The sequence below is a fragment of the Phacochoerus africanus genome, chromosome 2 (assembly GCF_016906955.1).
Source record: "Phacochoerus africanus isolate WHEZ1 chromosome 2, ROS_Pafr_v1, whole genome shotgun sequence".
Classification (NCBI taxonomy): Eukaryota; Metazoa; Chordata; class Mammalia; order Artiodactyla; family Suidae; genus Phacochoerus; species Phacochoerus africanus.
In genome coordinates, this window is record NC_062545.1 from 235,594,684 (window position 1) to 235,614,944 (window position 20,261).

The window sequence follows — 20,261 nt, forward strand, 5'->3', positions numbered from 1 at the left end:
TCCTCCTAAAACTTTTTCAAAAGTTTGAAGAAGAAGGAACACTCCCAAAGGCATTCTATGATGCCACCATCACTCTAATTCCAAAATCAGACAAAGATAACCACCAAAAAAGAAAACTATAGGCCAATATCTTTGATTAATATAGATGCAAAAATTCTCCATAAAATTTTAGCCAACCAAATCCAACAACATATAAAAAAAAAAGATTGTACACCATGAACCAGGTGGGATTCATCCCAGGTTCACAAGGATGGTTCAACATATGCAAATCAATCAACGTCATATACCACATTAACAAAGGAAAAGTAAAAAACTGCATTCTTGTACTTATTAATAAGTATATTAATAATGACCAGTAAATTATATTCTAATTCTTTAAAGTGAGGAAAATTATCTTTTCATTTATTCAGATATTTACCATTTCCAGAACTCTTATTCCTTTTGCAGATTAAAACTTCTGTCTGAAAATTTTCAATTTTGTTGAACCAAAAACACATTTTGCATTCAGTTTTGAAAGATACTGTGATAAGTGTACAATTCTAGGTCAACAAATACTTTTTCTTTTGGCATCTTAAAGATCTTATGCTGCTGTCTTCTAGTTTTATAGTTTCTGACAAGAGGTCTGCTTTCATTCTGATGAATGTTTTTCTCTTTGGCATGTGTCTTTTTTTCCTCTACCTTCTTTTAAGATTTTCTCATCACTGATGTTCATTGATGACAGTATTGCTTCATTATCAATATTGTGCTTTTGCTACTTTTTAAATGATTGACTATATTTGTCTATTATAGCTATCAAACTTATAAACCTTCAATAATTATTTTATCACAGTTTCCCCTGCCTCATTATCTTTCTTTCTTTTTTTCTTTTTAAGGCTGCACTTGAAGCAGATTAAAGTTCCCAGGCTAGGGGTCCAATTGGAGCTGCTGCTGAGGCCTATGCCATAGCCACAGCCATGCCAGATCCAAGCCACATCTGTGACCTAAGCCAAAACTTGCAGCAATAACCTTAACCCACTGAGTAAGGCCAAGGATCGAACCCACATCCTCACGGATGGGTTCTTAACCCCCTGGGCCACAAATGGGAACTCCTCATTCTCCTTCTTTTCTTCTAGGACTCCAGTTACAAATATGTTATAATGCTTGATAATGTTCCTCTGATCAATAATAATTATTTTTTCAATGACTTAACACATTTCTTATTAATATGCCTTTAAGTAGAATGATGTTTCCTTTCCTGTGCCTAATTTACTTTTAATAACATAGGGTATTTCTTTATTTCAAATATATATTACACTGTTTTATCTTTAGACATTTCATCTGAATTTTGTTTACAACTGCCTAATGATCATTTTATTTAAGATCTCATCATGTTCAGGTTTTCTTTTATATCCTTTAGCACAGTTCTAATATTTATCATAGCAACTTTTTTAATTAACAGGCTTAATTTTTAGAGATATCCTAAGGTTCCAGAAAAAAACTGAGCAAAAAGTACAAAGATTCTAAGATATACTTATTTTTCCTTAAACTCTGTAGATAGTTTTCCCTATGTTTAATATCACAGAGTAGTGTGGAAAATTGCTGCAACTAATGAGCCTATAGTGATACAGTATTATTAACTAAAGTACACCTTTTACATTAGCTTCCACTCTTCCTGTGTATATTTCTATGGGTTTTGACAAATGAGAAACGTCATATATCCAGAGTTACGATATCGAATAGCACTATTTCCCTGCCCTAAATAATCCCCTTTGCTCCCCTATCTATTCATCCCTCCCTCATCCCTGGCAACTACTGGTCTTTTTATTGTCTCTTTAGTTCTGCCAGTTTCAGAATGTCGCATAGTTGAAATTATCCATTGTGTTGCCTTTTCAGATAGTTTTTTTCTTTTTACCTATTATCTAGTATATACAAATGACTGAGGGAAAGAAGCATTAAATCGGCACTCTGCCCCTTCCCTATCAAGTAACTATGTCAAAGTTCACACAATCTCAAACAAAATTTAAAGCATATTAAATTATTTTAAAATGGGTATGTATCTCCTTCAGGTATTTTAGTTCAGTGATTAGCACTTTTTTTTTGTCTTTTTCGAGGGCCGCTTCCGCGGCATATGGAGGTTCCCAGGCTAGGGGTCAAATCAGAGCTGTAGCCACCAGCCTACGCCAGAGCCACAGCAACACAGGATCTGAGCCCTGTCTGCAACCTTCACCACAGCTCATGGCAACGCCAGGTCCTTAACCCACTGAGCAAGGCCAGGGACTGAACCCGCAACATCATGGTTCCTAGTCAGATTCGTTAACCACTGCGACACAGTGGGAACTCCTAGCACTATTTTTTTAATGATTGGTATACAGCTCTACATTGTTGCAGTGGGGATATACAAATTTGCATTATGAATTTTCCTTGAGTGAAAAGACTGATAACTAAATCCAGTGTGCCCAAGATGCTTTTTTTGTGTACTCAAAGATCCACGCTCAAATTTCAGCATCATGGAAAAACAACAAATCCAGTGGAAAAAAAATTTACTAAAGGTAGAAAGAAATGGTATCAATGATACTATATTTCATAGGATACAACAGAGATGCAATAATGATCTTATACTTTAGATATAGGAAACAAACTTATTGCAACCTTTCCTTCCTCAGAGTAGAATGACAACCTGGAGAAAAGCTTTGTGGGAAATTCCAAAGACCTGAAATACTGCAGACAGAACTAAAGACCAATGTAATATCTTACTCTTAGTTGTGTGGTCACCAGATTTTGACACAGGGAAGAGGGAAAGGACAAATGACTTTCCTCTTCAAGTATTCACTGCAGAGCTGGATAAGGCAGCATTCTGTAATTACAAAGAAAAAATAGATAAGAAATTCAGATTCAGATTCAGGTAAGATTTGAAATACACATTCTACCATATTCAATTCTTTGTATCCTTCAACCTCAAGAGTGGACTTTTTTTTTTTTCCTGTCTTTCTAGGGCTGCACCTGCAGCATGTTGAAAGTCCCAGCTAGGGGTTGAATTGGAGCTACAGCTTCTGGCCTATGCCACAGCCACAGCAGCACCAGATCCAAGCCACATCTGCAACCTATATCAAAGCTCACGGCAACACCAGATCCTTAACCCACTAAGGAAGGCCAGGGATTGAACCTGTGTCCTCATGGTTACTAGTCAGATACGTTTCTGCTAGATATGACAGGAACTCCAGTAGCCTTCTTTTTTAGGTTCAATTTCTATCCCCTAGATCCACAGAAAATAAAATAAATGTAATCAAAACCATTTACCACTTCACTAATGTCCATCAAGTTGAGTGGGGTTATCATGATACATGTTTCTATTTCCCTAGGCATTCTATCCTTACCTTGAGCCATGTCTTTGTTATTCATTTCTACCATATCAAGCATGAGGTAGGCAAATTGACATTTCGATACAATGTAAGATGGCCAAAAATAAGCAATTTACAGAATTCATGGACATAGTTACCAAACCCTATATGCCTGGTTTGTATATTACTGTTTATACTATCTCTTTGGCAGAATGAAGGATAAAAGATACTGTATATATTAATAACCAAATTTAGAGACAAAATAGAATTATTACAGATCAAGACTGCCTCCTCCTCTCAGCCCACGATAGCAGATACAGTTTCTATATAGAAGTCATAGTTTTAAAATCTTATCTCAAATGTACAAGCCTTTATCTCTTGAGAGAGAGAGGTTTATCATTGAGAGTAATAACAATTTTTTTAAAAAAAATCCAATATCATATCTCATCAATTATCTTAGTAAAGTTTGTTTTGCAACTGTATTCCCTACACTCCCTAAATATCAATGGCAGTCTGTAATAATACAGTTCCTGGACTTTGATTCAAAGCTGGGCAGAAACCTCATGAAAGCCTTTTTTCCCCACTATAATGCATAACATGTGGATTTCTTGGCTCATAAAGAGATTTTAAGAAGGCATGATTCTTTAATAATACACCATAGAGAAAACGTTCCTTAAAGTATGCTTTAAAATAAAAATAATCTAATTATGTAATTATGGATAGAGAAAGAGCTCTATGTGGTTAGCCTGGCTCTAACTATGACAATATGATTTCATGAAATTGGCACAGTTTACTAATTGAGACCACAAATATTAGATTGCTCATCTTAGGTGGGCTTTCTGTAAGATTTTAATCATGAACAGCCAATGACTATATCAAATACCAATTAATTTTGAAATTAAACATGGCTATGTTTCCTATATTAAGTCCAATTTAGGAAGACATCACATTCAATGCATATGTAAATATCTGGCAAAAATCCTACTGGAATTAGCCTACATGGGCTATTTGTTGGCCATTTTTCCTCTTTGATAGATGGTAACATATGTTGCCAATGTGAGAATCTACTCAATCTCATGGGTTTCAGGATTTGAGCCAAATCCAGAAGATACTTTAGTTTTTAATAATATTTTTTTACACTTAGCAAAGCACTATTTCCAGTTTCAACAACAACAAAGCAAGTATAACACTCTAAACAAATAAACAAACAAACATGGGTACTCAAAATATTTGGGTAGCCAAAAAGAGGAAAAAAAGCTCTACAAATTTCTTTTTGGTGCATGAAGTATACATAATTTTAAAACTTAAGTATTTAGTTTCCCTTAATATATCCATGGATGTAAAGATCACAGAGAAATCTCCAACAACCTAAATGACAAAAAAATCACAACCCAACTGAAAAAATGGGCATAAGACCTAAATAGACATTTCTCCAAAGAAGACCTGTGGATGGCCAACAGGCAAATGAAAAATTTTTCAACATCCCCAACTATTAGAGAAATGAAAATCAAAACTACAATGAGGTACCACCTCACACCAGTCAGAATGGCCATCATTAACAAGTCAACAAATAACAAATGTTGGAGAGGGTGTAGAGAAAAGGGTACCTGCCTTCACCATTGGTGGGAATGTTTACACTATTGGTGGGAATGTAAATTGGAAGGACCACTATGGTTAAGAGAAAAAGGTACCCCTCTTCACTGTTGGTGGGAATATAAATTGGAACAACCACTATGGAAAACAGTATGGAGGTACCTCAGAAAACTAAATATAGCACTGCCATATGATCCAGCAATCCCACTCATAGGCATATATCCAGACAAAACATTCATTCAAAAATATACATACACACCTATTTTCATTGAAGTGTTATTCACAATAGCTGAGACATGGAAAAAACCTAAATGTCCATCAACAGATGAATGGATTAAGAAGAAGTGGTACATATATACAATGGAATACCACTCAGCCATAAAAAAGGACAATATACTACAATTTGTGGGAACATGGATGGAACTGGAGATTCTCCTATTAAGTGAAGTAAGAAATAAAGAGAAAGATAAATACCATATGATGTCATTTATATGTGGAATCTAAAATATGGTATAGAAAATCCTATCCACAAAACAAAAACAGATCACGGACATGGATAGCAGACCTGTGGTTGCTGGGGGGAGGGGAAAGGGAGTGGGATGGACTGGGAGTTTGGGATTGGTGGGTACAAACTATAACATTTGGAATGGATGGGCAATGGGCTCCTACTGTACAGTAGGATTAGGTTACTTTGCTGTACAGCAGAAACTGAAGAAACATTCTAAATCAACTGTGCTTTAATTTTTTTAAAAAAAATCACAGAGTAAAATGTATTCTAAAAATAAGTGTGATTTTTTAATTTCAACTATATTATTTATAAGATAATTCATGTAGACTGATGACATCAAAACACAGGATTGTGTCATCCTTTTCTAATTCATGTAAAACAAACAGCACACATGTGAACATGTGTCTGTTTTTCATATTATGCATCTTCCCCTTTCTATAAAACCTCAACTCACATATAACATGATTTTTAACTACTGAAATTGCTGTCATCCAAAGAAATTGAGACAACTATAAACTATAAATAACTCGAGTTTTTTTTTTTTCATTTGATATTATTTCAAACTTAAGGTTAGCAAAATATAAATTGGGGCTATTTTTCCTAGGCTTACACTATTCTCACCTGTGTTTCTAAGAGATGAGAAATTAATGAAAAAATTCTTTCTTTTTGCTCTAACATTTACAATTAGGCAGATATTAAGGAAGAATCAGTCATTTGAAGCCACTCTGAAGTGTAACAACCTTTGAGTGAAAAGTCATATTTTTAAGTGTTTATCTCATTGCAATAAAAATGCATATATCTGGGCATAAGAACCTTAATGGTAGGTATAAAACAATGTCAAAGTTTTGTTTTCCAAAATAAAACATCCTTAGTAAAGAAATGAATATGAAAATAAGTAGTTGGTGGGAAAAAGAACATGTGGCCCATGGTCTAAAAAAATAGGAAAAAATTACCATTCTTGTCTTATATTTGAGAATGGCAACCATAGATAAAATTTACAGATGGCCAAAAAACACATGAAAAGATGTTCAACATCACTCATTATTAGAGAAATGCAAATCAAAACCACTATGAAGTACCACCTTACACCAGCCAGAATGCCCATCATCCAAAAGTCTACAAATAATAAGTACTGGAGAGGGTGTGGAGAAAAGGGAACCCTATTACACTATTGGTGGGATTGTAAATTGGTGCAACCACTGTGGAAGACAGTATGGAGATTCCTCAGAAAAGTAAAAATAGAACTGCCATTTGATCCAGCAATCCCACTCCTGGGCATCTATCCAGACAAAACCACAACTCACAAAGACACATGTACTCCAGTGTTCATTGCAGCACTATTTACAATAGCCAAGACATGGAAACAACCTAAATGTCCATCTACAGAGGAGTGGATCAAGAAGATGTGGTACATATACACAATGGAATATTACTCAGCCATTAAAAAGAACAAAATACCGGCATTTTTAGCAACATGGATGGACCTAGAAATTATCATGCTAAGTGAAGTCACCCATACAATGAGATGCCAACATCCAATGTGGAATCTGAAAAAAGGACAGAATGGACTTCTTTGCAGAACAGATACTGACTCACAGACATTGGAAAACTTAGTTTCCAAAGAAGACAGGTTGGGGGGGTCAGGGGATGTGCTGGGGTTGCAGGATGGAAATCCTATAAAACTGGATTGTGATGATCATTGTACAACTATAAATGTAATAAATTCATTGAGTAATTTAAAAAATTACAGCTTTTATTCTACCTGATTTGGTAAAATATTTGGCTTGTTACTTTCTAAAACACACTTTATACAGAAGGCTCCAATGTATAACAGTTTAGAAAATAAAATTTACAAAAATGTTCTCAATTTTATTTGCCTAGAAAAGCCTGACTCTTTTATAGCCTGTAATTACTAGTGTTGAGGGCACTTAAGTCTAAAAAAAGAATTCCCACACATATCACCTGATTTTGAGAATTTTTCCCAAATTAATTTCCATGTAATATATATCACATGAAGAAATATAAGTTGATGGATTTTTATAGAGTTAGTATCTATTATTTTAAAAAAATGTTTCCTATAGAAGTGGTCAATGAGTTTTCATCTTCAGCTTTTAGGGCTCTTTATCTCCATATCCTACATAAGTCATGTTCTGCATCCTGGTCAGAAGCTGCATATCCATTTTTCATGCAGTAATCAGAATATAAAATCTCCCAATAAGGAAATTGCAGAGATAAAATAGCTCAATAATAAGTTAATATTTCATTTTCGACTTTTTTTTTTTTTGCAAAACACCAACAGACCGCTTATAATAGTAAAAAAGAATTTATAAAAACATTACCACAAATCTAATATGAAACACAACAGCAGTATCCCAGGGAACAAAACTTCTTCCCTATATATTTATTTTGCCTAATCCCATCTCAATAGTTATGCCTCATTGAAATTTCACTTTCCTTTAGATATTATTTTATACAATTCATTTCCAGAGAGTTATAGAGGTAATTTTTCCAGTGCTTAGAAAAAAAATGAGTATAACTTTTTCCCCCACTGTTTGTTTTTTCATTTGCTTTGTGAGATTTCTCTTATGACTCAAGATGCTAAAGTAGCTTATGATATTGGCTTATGAAAATCTAAATACTTTAAAGCTTGTACGATATTTTAAAAAAATAACTTTGTGGATTCCTTAGCTTTTGGAGAAAAACAAGGTAAAGAATTAGCATTTCAAATTGATATCAAACTGCCAAGGACAGCCACTAGGCCTTTTTAAAACTCACCACTCTCCTTCTGCATGATTGAGGTAAGATAGGTGACCTGTTTAGTTCAGTTCTGTTTTCAGTTTCAGCAACGTCTTAATTGGAAAATTGCAAAACAATGTTGTCATGCAAAGGCTTCCAGGAGTACATCTGTTTCTAATGTACAGTACATAATTTAATGACGAGACACTTCAGTGGTCTACCCACTGCAAATCTCAGTTGTTAAATATGTCTGGAGCACGACGTCTTTAAATAGTAGGCACTTTTTTGGTACATTAATTTTCTCACACTCAGAAGTAGAAAATGTAATTCTAACTGTCACTTTGTGTAAAGCTCTGTTTACTTTAAAATGCTATTTACAGCCTAAATGTCTTGTTCAAACTGATTAACTATAGTGGGATTTAAAACTTTTACAAAAGCTATTTATTATGGTTAATGTTTTTAGAGTTTTTTTTTCTTCCCTTCAGACGATGGTTTAAGAAATCTATCTAATTGGCAATAAAATGCAGGGTCTCAAGGCAAATCTTGAGAAAGATAAACCAACTTCTATTCCAGAAGACACTGAAATTTAAAATGCAAGCCACAACTTGGTGTAGAGCTGGAAGTATAATCATAGAATGTAAACACTTCTCCAAGAGATTAGGAATGGAGAGTCAAAGCCAAAACAACCATCCCCAGACCACAATGGCCCTGTGGTTACCAACATTATCTTAAATTATGATTCAGCTTGGCTAACCACACGCTTGCTAAGTAGCTTGGTATCCAACAAATCTTTTACAGTGCATAAGATCTAATTACATGTGGTTAAGTGTGGTTATCCTGTTTAGAACTTGCCTGACCGGTATTCCAAAGAGACAGCAAATGTTGATAGTAATCCCATATTTTACTAGGAGGTAAGGGGAACATATTCCACTGTAGAAATATGAAGAAAAAAAACTTTATTAAAAATGATTTAAGTACTACTATCAGCCTCCATGTTCAGTTACATAGAAATAGTACCTTGAAATAATTAGCTCCACTCTTCATTGAGAACATCAAAAACCCCTGCATTTACATTTAACACTATCCTATTTAGAGTTGAAAAAATATTTCCCAGTGAGATCTTATTTTTTTTTCAGTAGATAATCATGGGATAAATAAGATTCTCCAGCATAATGCAGAGTTTAATGAGAGCTTTAAAATTAAATTAATGACCTTTTACAATTGTGACATAATCTAACAAGAAAAGTGTTAAAACTTCTAACCCTTGAGTCATTGAAGGCTATTGCAATCAGCGGTTTCTCAAGAAAAATTACGAGGAGACCGATGAAATGACTCTAGAGGTTCATTTTGTCATTGCTTCTCTAATTCAGACTCTATTTTGAAGGATGTCACAAAAATAATCTACGTACATTGTTGCTGCTCAAATACTTATGACATATAGTTTTTCTGCACTCAGATCCTCCCCAACAATTTCATATTTTCCTGATCTCCTTTCCCTGACTTCCAGCCATTATGCACACAGAAAATGCATACAAATATTTAATGAATGACTAAATTCTTACCTGAGAAACTTAATTGTGCTGGGGAAATGCACAACAAATTTTTCAATGAAATTTAGATTTATTTTTCAAATTATTTTCTTATTTGGATGACTATTCAAGATATAAAAGTGCATACTGTCAGCAGGTAAATTGTACTTAAGCCAGTATTTGGAGGAGATCTTCCAGAAAATGAGTGTAAGTAAAGAATAAGAACATCAAATATTGAGCTCATGAGCACAGCAATGAGAATCAAAGAGGTGAGGAAAAGCCAGCAAAGAAGAATGGAAAAAAGTAATGAGTGAGGTGGCAGGAAAAAGTGAACTGTTTGGTGATTTATAATTCAAATAGAACCATCCAATCAAGGAAGATGCAGTGTTCAACACAGTCAACTAATTCTGTGAAGTCACATAGCATGAGAACCAAAAATGACCACCTGTCCACCTGTATGAAGGCTATGGGCGAGCTCAACAACATCATTTGTTGGTGCAGTAGTGGGGGACAAAGCCCAACTTGAGTAGATTTAAGAAACTGGTAAAGTAGAAATTGGAGAAGCACATACAGCTATCTCTGCTAAATAGTTGTACTCTAAAGCAGAGCAAAGAAATGTGATGTCAGCTGCAGGGGAAGTATGGTTAAGAGTTCTTGTTTAGCATAGTTGTCTGTATCTGTTACTCCCATACTTCTAATTTATACCCACATATACTCCCTTTCCCCTCTCATAACTATAGGCTTGCTTTCTTTGTCTCTACGTCTGTTTCTGTTTTATATATAGATAGATTTGTTTGTATTACTTTTTAGATTCTACACATAAGTGATATCATATTTGTCTTTCTCTGACTTCACTTATCATGGGGGACAATATTCAGTATCCTGTAGTAATCTATAATGGAAAATACTCTGAATTTTATATATATATATATATTATATATATATATATATATATATAATATATATATGTAACAATCACTTTGCTGTATACCTGAAACCAACACAATATTTTAAATTGACCCTACCTTGAATAAAAAAGAGAGATTGTTGTTAAGATGAAAGAAACAAGAGCACAAAAAAAATCAAGAAGAGAGGGAAAATAATAATATAGGAGAGGAAAGAGAGAATTGATGGGAAATGTCTCTGAGTAGACATAAGATGTATGGTATGCAGGCTACAAGTTGAATAACTATTTAGAAACATGGAAGGGAGAGCATGTGGATGCAGGACCTGGTAGATGGGGGACATGAGGTGGATGCCAATGGAGATTCTCTGTGGATTGCTCTACCTGTTATAACCTGAGAGTGAGCATGGAAAAGGAGGTTTTGAGGCAAGAGGATAAAGGTATGAAAGTTTTTGGAAGAAGGGAGAATGAATGAACTAGAGATATGTCTTATAACTGCCTAACAACTTGTTTTGAACATTATTTTAAAAGTTGTCACTAGTTTAAGAAAATATATTCTCAAGACCAGAAAGCTGAGAGAAGCCCAACTCCACTGGAACATCAGCATCTGCATTCCTTACATTTCTGATGGATTACAGAACATTTCAAACATATACAAAGTAGAGGAAAAAGTATAATAAATGCTTGCAACCATCACCCAGTTTCAATTATTATCATCATTCTAAGTATTTTATTTTACTATTTTATGTCATTGTATTTTTTAATTTTGTCTTTTTTTTTCTTTTTTGGCTGCACATGTGATATGGAAGTTCCCAGGCTGGGGGTCGAATTGGAGCTGTGGCTGCTGGCCTACAACACAGCCACAGCAATGCAGGATCCTTAACCCACTGAGCAAGGCCACAGATCAAACCCGCATCTTCATGGATACCAGTCAGGTTTATTACCGCTGACCCACAATGGGAACTCTTTATTCTCTTCTCTTCTCTTCTATTTTTTGCCTTCTTGTAGCTATGGAGAGTTCCCAGGACAGGATCAGATCCAAACCACAATTGTGACCTATGCCACAGCTACAGCAATGCAAGGTCCTTTAACCCACTGGTCTGTCATCATACAGAGTTTAAGACACTCTGGATTTTTCTAACTGCATAACTACGGTGGGCTTAATATGTTCTTCTAACCCTTTAATTGCTTAAAAAATTAATAGTTTAATAGTCTGATCATATTCAGGTTTTATTGTTTGGGCAATTTGTTACTTCATTGGTGGTACTAAATAATCAAATAAGGAGTTGTATTAACATTAACTGTCTCTCTGTTTTCAGACATTTATAATTGATTAGATCTATTAATTTAGTTACAAAACCTTGACATGCTACCGTTTCTTCTTCATTTATTAGCTGCAATAACCCCAGAGTAAAATGTGACCTTATAAATAGTTTCTCACTGTGAAGTATATAGTTCGAATAGAAAAGATTTGGAAAAAAAAAAAAAACACCTTATTTTCCATTACATGTAAGTTTTCAAAATTGTTGATTGGTTCTCTGCCATCCTCATAGTTCACCTACTAATTTTCATTTTAGTATTATTATAAACTCCTAGATGTGAAAAAATCTGATACATTTTGGTCTGATGCCTTGTTTTAAATGATTTCCAAGTTTCTTGTCTTTGACTACTGTCAGGCTATGCAAATTTGCTTAAATCTTTCTGACCTATATCTATACTGAATCAGATAATAGTTTTTCAAACACTGAAAGAATAATTCCTCAAAATTTTGTCCTATTTATTAGCAATGGCTACAAATAAGGCATATTTTAAATTTTAATCTACATGATTAACACTTTTCTATTACTTGTTTTGTTTAGTCCAAACTATAATCATGGGGCTGACCATCTGGTTTTGTAAATACATTTTTATTGGAACACAGCTACACTCATTTATTTATGAGATCTATGAGATCTGACCCAACCTCTACGTAGAGTAGGTGCATATGGACTATATAATCCACAAGCTTTAAATGTATACTCTCCAGCTTTTTATGGAAAAGTTTGTTGATCCATGGTCTAGTCAAGTAACATCATAAATCTTGCCCTTATTTTAGCATGTGCCAATTCCTGTGATGTAAATGCCTATACCAAGCAAATTCCAAGACACAAATCTAATAACCACTGAAGGCAGAGATGGAGAGATATGCATATCAACACATTGCTCTTTTTAATTTTGCTACACAGTTATAAATGGCATAAGTAACTTCAACAGCACAGATAATAGCAAAATGTAGTGAAATAATTAGGAACTGATGAATTTTAAGAATGCATTCCTTTTGTTTTTAAGATTATTTAATTATTTTAATTATTTTAATTTTTAGTCATGGCTTTGGGTAACAATCTGTCGTGAGGGTACTGCGAATTTGACGATCAGCTCTCACAAACTGATATACTTCTTATATCTCACTATCTCTTCAGTTGAAACATGAGCTTTGATTTTGAAGCCCTTGTGGAGAAACATCCACTGCCCTATTGATAGTATATTTTATTGTCTGGCAATATAGCTATGAATTAATAGCCTCAAACACTAAGCTTTACGTAGAAAAATTTTTAAATGCAAATGCTTTAGGATGATTGTATTTTAAGACTGTGTATAACCATAAAGGTGCCTCTTGTAGAGAAAGAACAATTTGGCTCCATTTAAAGGGTCTTTGAGACTTGAGAAGACTTCGTTGAAAGGAGGTATTAAGAACTTAGGGGGAAAAAAGATATATTAAGATTTTGAGATGTTATTTTTACCAGCTGGTTACCATATGCACTTCACCATAGATCCAGTCATAAGTGGTTTCCTAGGGTCAGAGTGAAGGCTGTGGAACATAAGAGTGATAGTCCCATTTTCTGCTAAATAACAACCATTACTATTTTATCATCAAACTTACACCTTCAGAGGTTGGTCACAGCTTCCCAGCCTCCACATGGAGCTTCAAGTACATCACCGGTCTTTAATTGTAACTGAATATGAGATTTAGCTCTCAAGCCATCTCTGGTGTAATCTCACAGATTTTACATATACACTTTTTTTCTGTTTTCAATATGCTGTAGATTTTTTAAAGAATATTATATTGTTCCAAAATAACTTTTGAAAAATCTTATGCTTCTGTTGTTAGAAATAGAATAATGCTCAGAAGTCCTAAATTCAACATTGTGCTGGTACAGACTGAGCATAAGCAGCCAGCGCACCTAAGGTGATGACAATGCAGAACACAATTGGAATTTGCTAATGGAGATATCACTCAGATTTATCATAGGCTTGATTTATGGTAGGCATACTTGAGTCTACCCAAATATCCTTCCACTTAAACATACTAAACCAAAGCTTTTTGCTGAGAGAAAGAATTAGAGAATTCATATGCTGGCTATATTTTTAGTAATATTCACTAGACAAAATGTGAGAAACCTTTCCACATTATGGCTTATGATCCAGGAAAATTGAGGGGCAGTACCTTCATTCTGAAGACTGACAAAGTAGCTTTCTTTGATCAAAAAAATGAACAAGACACTAAAATATGGTCATGGAAGAACTTAGGGCAGGGAGATGCTCAAATCCTCCCAGAGTCTGCCATTCAGTCCAGCACCTGAAAAGAAATTATTCAAATACAAAGGAATTACCATGTGAATGGCGCTTCCGCACAATTTCTGCATATGCTGCCCTGCATTTTTATCAAGACGACAAACATACACCAGCGTGAGAAAGCAGGTGCCTTTTTCCCTCATATCTTTTGAACATCAGTGTTTCCCAGCAGTTAACTGCATGTGATAATGGCCAGAGCACAGAAACGTTTTGATTTAGATCCAAACTCTTCACCCAGAAGCAGTTTTTTGTTGTATATTTTAAGCTTGGAGCTTTTGATCCAGATTTCATTATATGGCAGATCATTTAAATAAGAAGGCAAGGGGGCTGACTGAGGGGGAACTTTATAAGATGTTGGAGTCTCAAAGAATATTTCAGCTCTGAGGGATTTCTTTTTTTGGAGCCAAATTTAGATCCCACCTACCGAGTTAAAGCAATTAATTATTAACCACAGACATATTAAAATTACAAGATATCAGGTTGACAGCACATTGCAAGGCTTCAAATTGTGATTTCCCAACCTAATGATGATGATAAGATAGTACTGAATGGCAAATTGCTATTGCTTTCCGCTGAAAATTTGAAAATGCTGTGTCCTGATCACTTGTTTCAGAGAACTGCTATTCATTCAGCAGCACTCCTAGCAGAAATAAACCCAGGGTCTGGTGTGGTGGCAGCTGAGATGTTAATTCACAAGACAGCGAGCAGAGAGAAGCTGCTAAGTGGCCCAGTGGGTTAATGACACACTACAGTGCTTCACCATGGGAGACATATGGGCTGAATTCTGGCATTGTTCACAAGTGAAAATTGGTTTACCAATCTTAGCTTGGTCTCTGGTGGACAGTTGTCCTTGTCCTAGACCTCCTCAGATGCTGTCCTAATTTTCTGCACAGGAGAGGGCTCAAGTCTGGAAGAGCAGGAGGGTTACTTAGAAGAGTGCAATTGGTTTGGCAGAGTCAGAGGAGGAAATGGGCCAATACCCTCCTTCTTTTAATCCGGTCCCTGCCAGTATCTCATTTTCACAAGCATGAAAATCCACTCAGGGCAGCAAAAGAAAGAAAGGCAATAAACAAGGCCAATTTCCTTTCTGATAAAACTATATCCCCAAAGAGCTAAGAGAGCTTAGCATCAATTTATTAAAAAGGGGGCATTTGTTTGCAACAGGCCTTGCTCTCAGTTGAGGACATGGAACTAAAAGTTTAAGATAAGGATAGAATAGTCTAGTCAAAATTATATGCATTTGCTGTATAATTGTATAAGATACGATTTGTGTAGCTTTTCTCATTATAATATTCATGCTTTTAGTATCAAGAGCATATGTATAATAATATTTATAATTTTCTAATGTACTTGTGTATTTTAATTTTTATGTTTTAAATTTTTTTAGTGAAAGGAATTTTTTTTTTAATTTTATTGAATTATACTTGATTTTCTTTTCTTTTTATGGCCTCACCTTCAGCACATGGAAGTTCCTGGGCTAAGGGTTGAATTAGAGCTGCAGCAGCTGGCCTATGCCACAGCCACAGCAATACCAGATCTGGGCTACATTTGTGACTTACACTACAGCTTGCAGCAACACTGGATCCTTAACCCACTGAGCAAGGCCGGGGATCTAACCCATATCCTCATGGATACTAGTCAGGTTTTTAACCTGCTGAGGCATAACAGGAACTCCATATTTGTGTATTTCAGAAGACATTTTTTTTTTCAGCTTAAATAAGAGCCTTTCCTTTAAGAGAAAGATGTTCACTTAAGTTTACTCCCCCATAGGGAAAAATCACCAGGAACAAATATTAAGAAACTGCAAACAGAAGGATGAGAGAAAAAAGAAATTTAATTAAAAACCTCACACGTAAGGAACTCAAAGGGGAAATAGGAAGAAATTACGTAAGTGGATAATACTAAATTTTTCTAATTCAGAAAATAACAAAAGGCATGGGCTAGAAAATAAGGCATTAGGGAAGAATGGATTGAAATAATTTTTTAAAATATTAGGGATAAATATCCAGGACAAAAAAAAAAGTTTAACATTTAATGAAAGTTAGAGGTAAATATCTATGAAAGACTTTTTAAATTTACATACAGTGAAAAATGCTGAAATACTCTTTGTGTATTTCAAGTCATTTAAATATTTCCAATTTCTATAATCACTATTTTCTGGGATTATTTAATATATTCTTTCATTATATCTGCCTTTAACCAATGATTCCTCCTCAATCATATACTTTTTAACTTTTAACTGGTACTGCAAATGGCTTCACTGATTTGATATTTTAAGAATATATGTAGGAGGGAGGCACTTCAGAAAGAAGAATCCAATAGAAGACGAGTGATTTATAAACATCACATTGAAGTAGAAAATAGAAGAAAACTTCAAAAGCAAAATTATTTGTTTGAAGAAGAATCTACTTTTTCCAGCAGTCATGATCCCTAAAGATGACAGATGAATCCAGTCCACATTTTCCTTTCTTTGCAACTTTGGTTTATCTCCTCAAAAAACAGTCAACTTCATAAACAAATACTATCATTATTCACATCCAACAAGACTCAAAGCAGATTCATTTAATTCTCTGCTATTACTCTAATTCTCTACTGTTACTCTAGATTTGAAAAATAATAAGACTACATTTTTTTTTTATTTTCCCACTGTACAGCAAGGGGATCAAGTTATCCTTACATGTATACATTACAATTCTAGACGAAGTTCTCAATGCTATTCAGCAGGATCTCCTTGTAAATCTATTCTAAGTTGTGTCTGATAAGCCCAAACTCCCGATCCCTCCCTCTCCCTCCCACTCCCTCCCCCTCCCATCAGGCAGCCACAAGTCTCTTCTCCAAGTCCATGATTTTCTTTTCTAAGGAGATGTTCATTTGTGCTGGATATTAGATTCCAGTTATAAGTGATATCATATGGTATTTGTCTTTGTCTTTCTGGCTCATTTCACTCAGTATGAGATTCTCTAGCTCCATCCATGTTGCTGCAAATGGCATTATGTCATTCTTTTTTATGGCTGAGTAGTATTCCATTGTGTATATATACCACCTCTTCCGAATCCAATCATCTGTCGATGGACATTTGGGTTGTTTCCATGTCTTGGCTATTGTGAAGAGTGCTGCAATGAACATGCGGGTGCACGTGTCTCTTTTAAGTAGAGTTTTGTCCGGATAGATGCCCAAGAGTGGGATTGTGGGGTCATATGGAAGTTCTATGGATAGATTTCTAAGGTATCTCCAAACTGTTCTCCATAGTGGCTGTACCAGTTTACATTCCCACCAGCAGTGCAGGAGGGTTCCCTTTTCTCCACAGCCCCTCCAGAACTTTTTACTTGTGGATTTATTAATGATGGCCATTCTGACTGGTGTGAGGTGGTACCTCATGGTAGTTTTGATTTGTATTTCTCTTATAATCAACGATGTTAAGCATTTTTTCATGTGTTTGCTGGCCATCTGCATATCTTCCTTGGAGAAATGTCTATTCAGGTCTTTTAATAAGACTACATTTTGAGTTTATAATCCTTCATCTAATACTTTGAAAATTATGATGTACTTCAAGTACCGTTTGGGATTCTTTCAAAATAAGCTGACAAATTTAAATTCTTTAAAATGCTCCAGGACTTTTCCTACACAGAGCATAAAAGCAGTTTCTATTTAATTTTAGGCACAGTAGAGTGTCAGAAATATTTGTGCATCAAAGTACTTAAAAAAAATATGGCCTAAATGTACCCAAAGTTCAGATAATTTGAAAGAGTGAGATGTTAAGAAACTGAAGCTCCATATTGGTGGGATTTTGGTTCCTTTGCATTCTTCTAGTGTAAGTAATTTTGAATAGAATAAATAGGACAACTGCTCATAGAAGAAGAATTTTGCTGGAATAAAAGAATGCTTAAAGGACTGCACATCCAACACTTGTCTGGATTTTCATCTACTAATATCAAAAAATTTAATGAAAGTAGGCAAATTACCATGTGCCTCCTTTCTCTTACCTACCTTGCAACTATTAGGTCCATTTCTCCTAAAATATGGGAGAGTCATCCTTTCATATGCTGCTCAGATTTTTGAGGGAGATAGAGTGCTATCCTGCCTGTTTCAAATGTAATGCTTTTCCTTCAACATCCAGTCTTATAAGCTTCGACTTTATAGTTCCCCACAAGAAAAAGAGAGGCACAGAGACAGACAGACACATACACACAGGCAAGAAGGAAACAAAGTCAAAATGACTGACAAAAGAAAGGAAGACGCTGGGGGGAGCGGGGGCAGGGGTGACCACTAATGGTACAAAAGATTTTGGGAGATGTATCCACAAGCAGACAGCAGACTGAGAATACTCATTTCTGTCTAAGGGCTAGCACGTGGTCTCGATGGATCACTTCAAGAAGCTGTTGCCATAGACAAAAACAGCAATAATGACAATAAAGTGAGCCATAGCATGTCTGCAAAACAAGGCAAAATAAATATTTGAAATGAGTTTCTACAGCCAAGATTACCAACCAGTGTACTAGAGTACATCTAGATGCTGCAACAGACTAGAAGTGGCTGATACTTCTCGGCTTTCAAGGTAACTGGGCAGAGCCTGACGTATAGCTGGAGCCCATGTAGCAGCCCAGACAGTTTTCCCTGGTTCAAATGTGTTTTTTTTTCTGCATGTGTGAAGGATGATGCCAGAAAAAAAAATGAAAGTGTATTAAAATTATCTACCATCCTCTGTGGTAACCAAGTTGAAATTATTTCCATGAAAAAGAAGCAAAAACAAAAATGCTAAGTTTTTAATATCAATATCGGTTTATATTACTATCAATTCAAACATGAGATTTCTGGATCAAGACAAATTTTTATTACTTACACTAACAACTGGGTCAATTCCCTACACACCAGTTTCTTTCCATCTTCTGGGGTGATGCCATATGGACAGGCTGGCTTGCATGGGCATCATACAACAGGAGAGGTGCCCTGAAATAAAGAATCAGGCAGTTAGTATACATTCTGCACAGTTGACATCCTTTCCTCCTGAGAGATGAATTTCCCGACCCAAATTCTCCTTGGATAGAAAAAAGGAAGATCCTTGGGTTCTTACCCTTGGGAAAGTAAGTAGCAATCTCTAGATGAGCTCTAAGACAAGTGTCTCCAAGCTTAAATATCCTGCTCTGTACCCAAGCTTCTATGTTATTTCCCCATCTGGAATGTAAATCTATACTTTGGGGGGTATATCTCTGGAGATCTTAATATCCGTTCGGATGTATTTAACCTCCAAGGTGTGTCCATTAGCCTATGTTCCAGTTTTTCTTGGTTAGAGGGCCCTAATCTTGTATAAATGTAAAAATGTTCAGATTTCTTTTTGGCAAAAGAAAGAGGTAGAAGATAGATTGAGGTAAAAAAATGCTAGAATGCAATGAAAGATGGATTACAACATCTGGATTATAAACACTAAAATTCTAACAGAAAAAATTTATCTGAACAAGAAGACTTACAAAACACAATCAAAACTGTGTGAATCAAATTAGACATGGAGAGTGAAATAGGGGAAGGCAACTAACACAATACAGAAGATGAAAGTGATGAGCTGATGAACCATGATGTAGGTTAAGTTTCCTGAGAAAGGTTGGAATTGGGATAGGGATAAACTGTCAATGGGTAGGCTGAAGAATTCTTCTTCCTCTATGAGAAGACAGAAAGAGGAAACAACAGGCACATATGTTTTTAAGTTCAAGGGCAGATACTTAAGGGACTTATTTGCTGATGAGTTTATTTTTTCCATGAATTAGAAGGTGGGTCAAAAGGAAATCCTAAGAAGAGTAGATAACTATTGAAATAGATGCTACAGAGAAAGAGTAAACTTAAAGAAATAAGGCAAGATTGCTAGACAGCAATAAAGCTGGAAACCACTGTGTGATTTTTTTAAAGCACTACCGAGAAACCCAGGAATAGGAATAAAGAAAATTGACTGTTGAGTTATTCAGGATTGATGTGTCTCAAGGCAATAGTGATAGATGGACAATGGGTAAACAGATTAAGGATATTGGCAAGAAAAAGGGTGGATATTATGAGTTTTCATAAGAGACAATTTT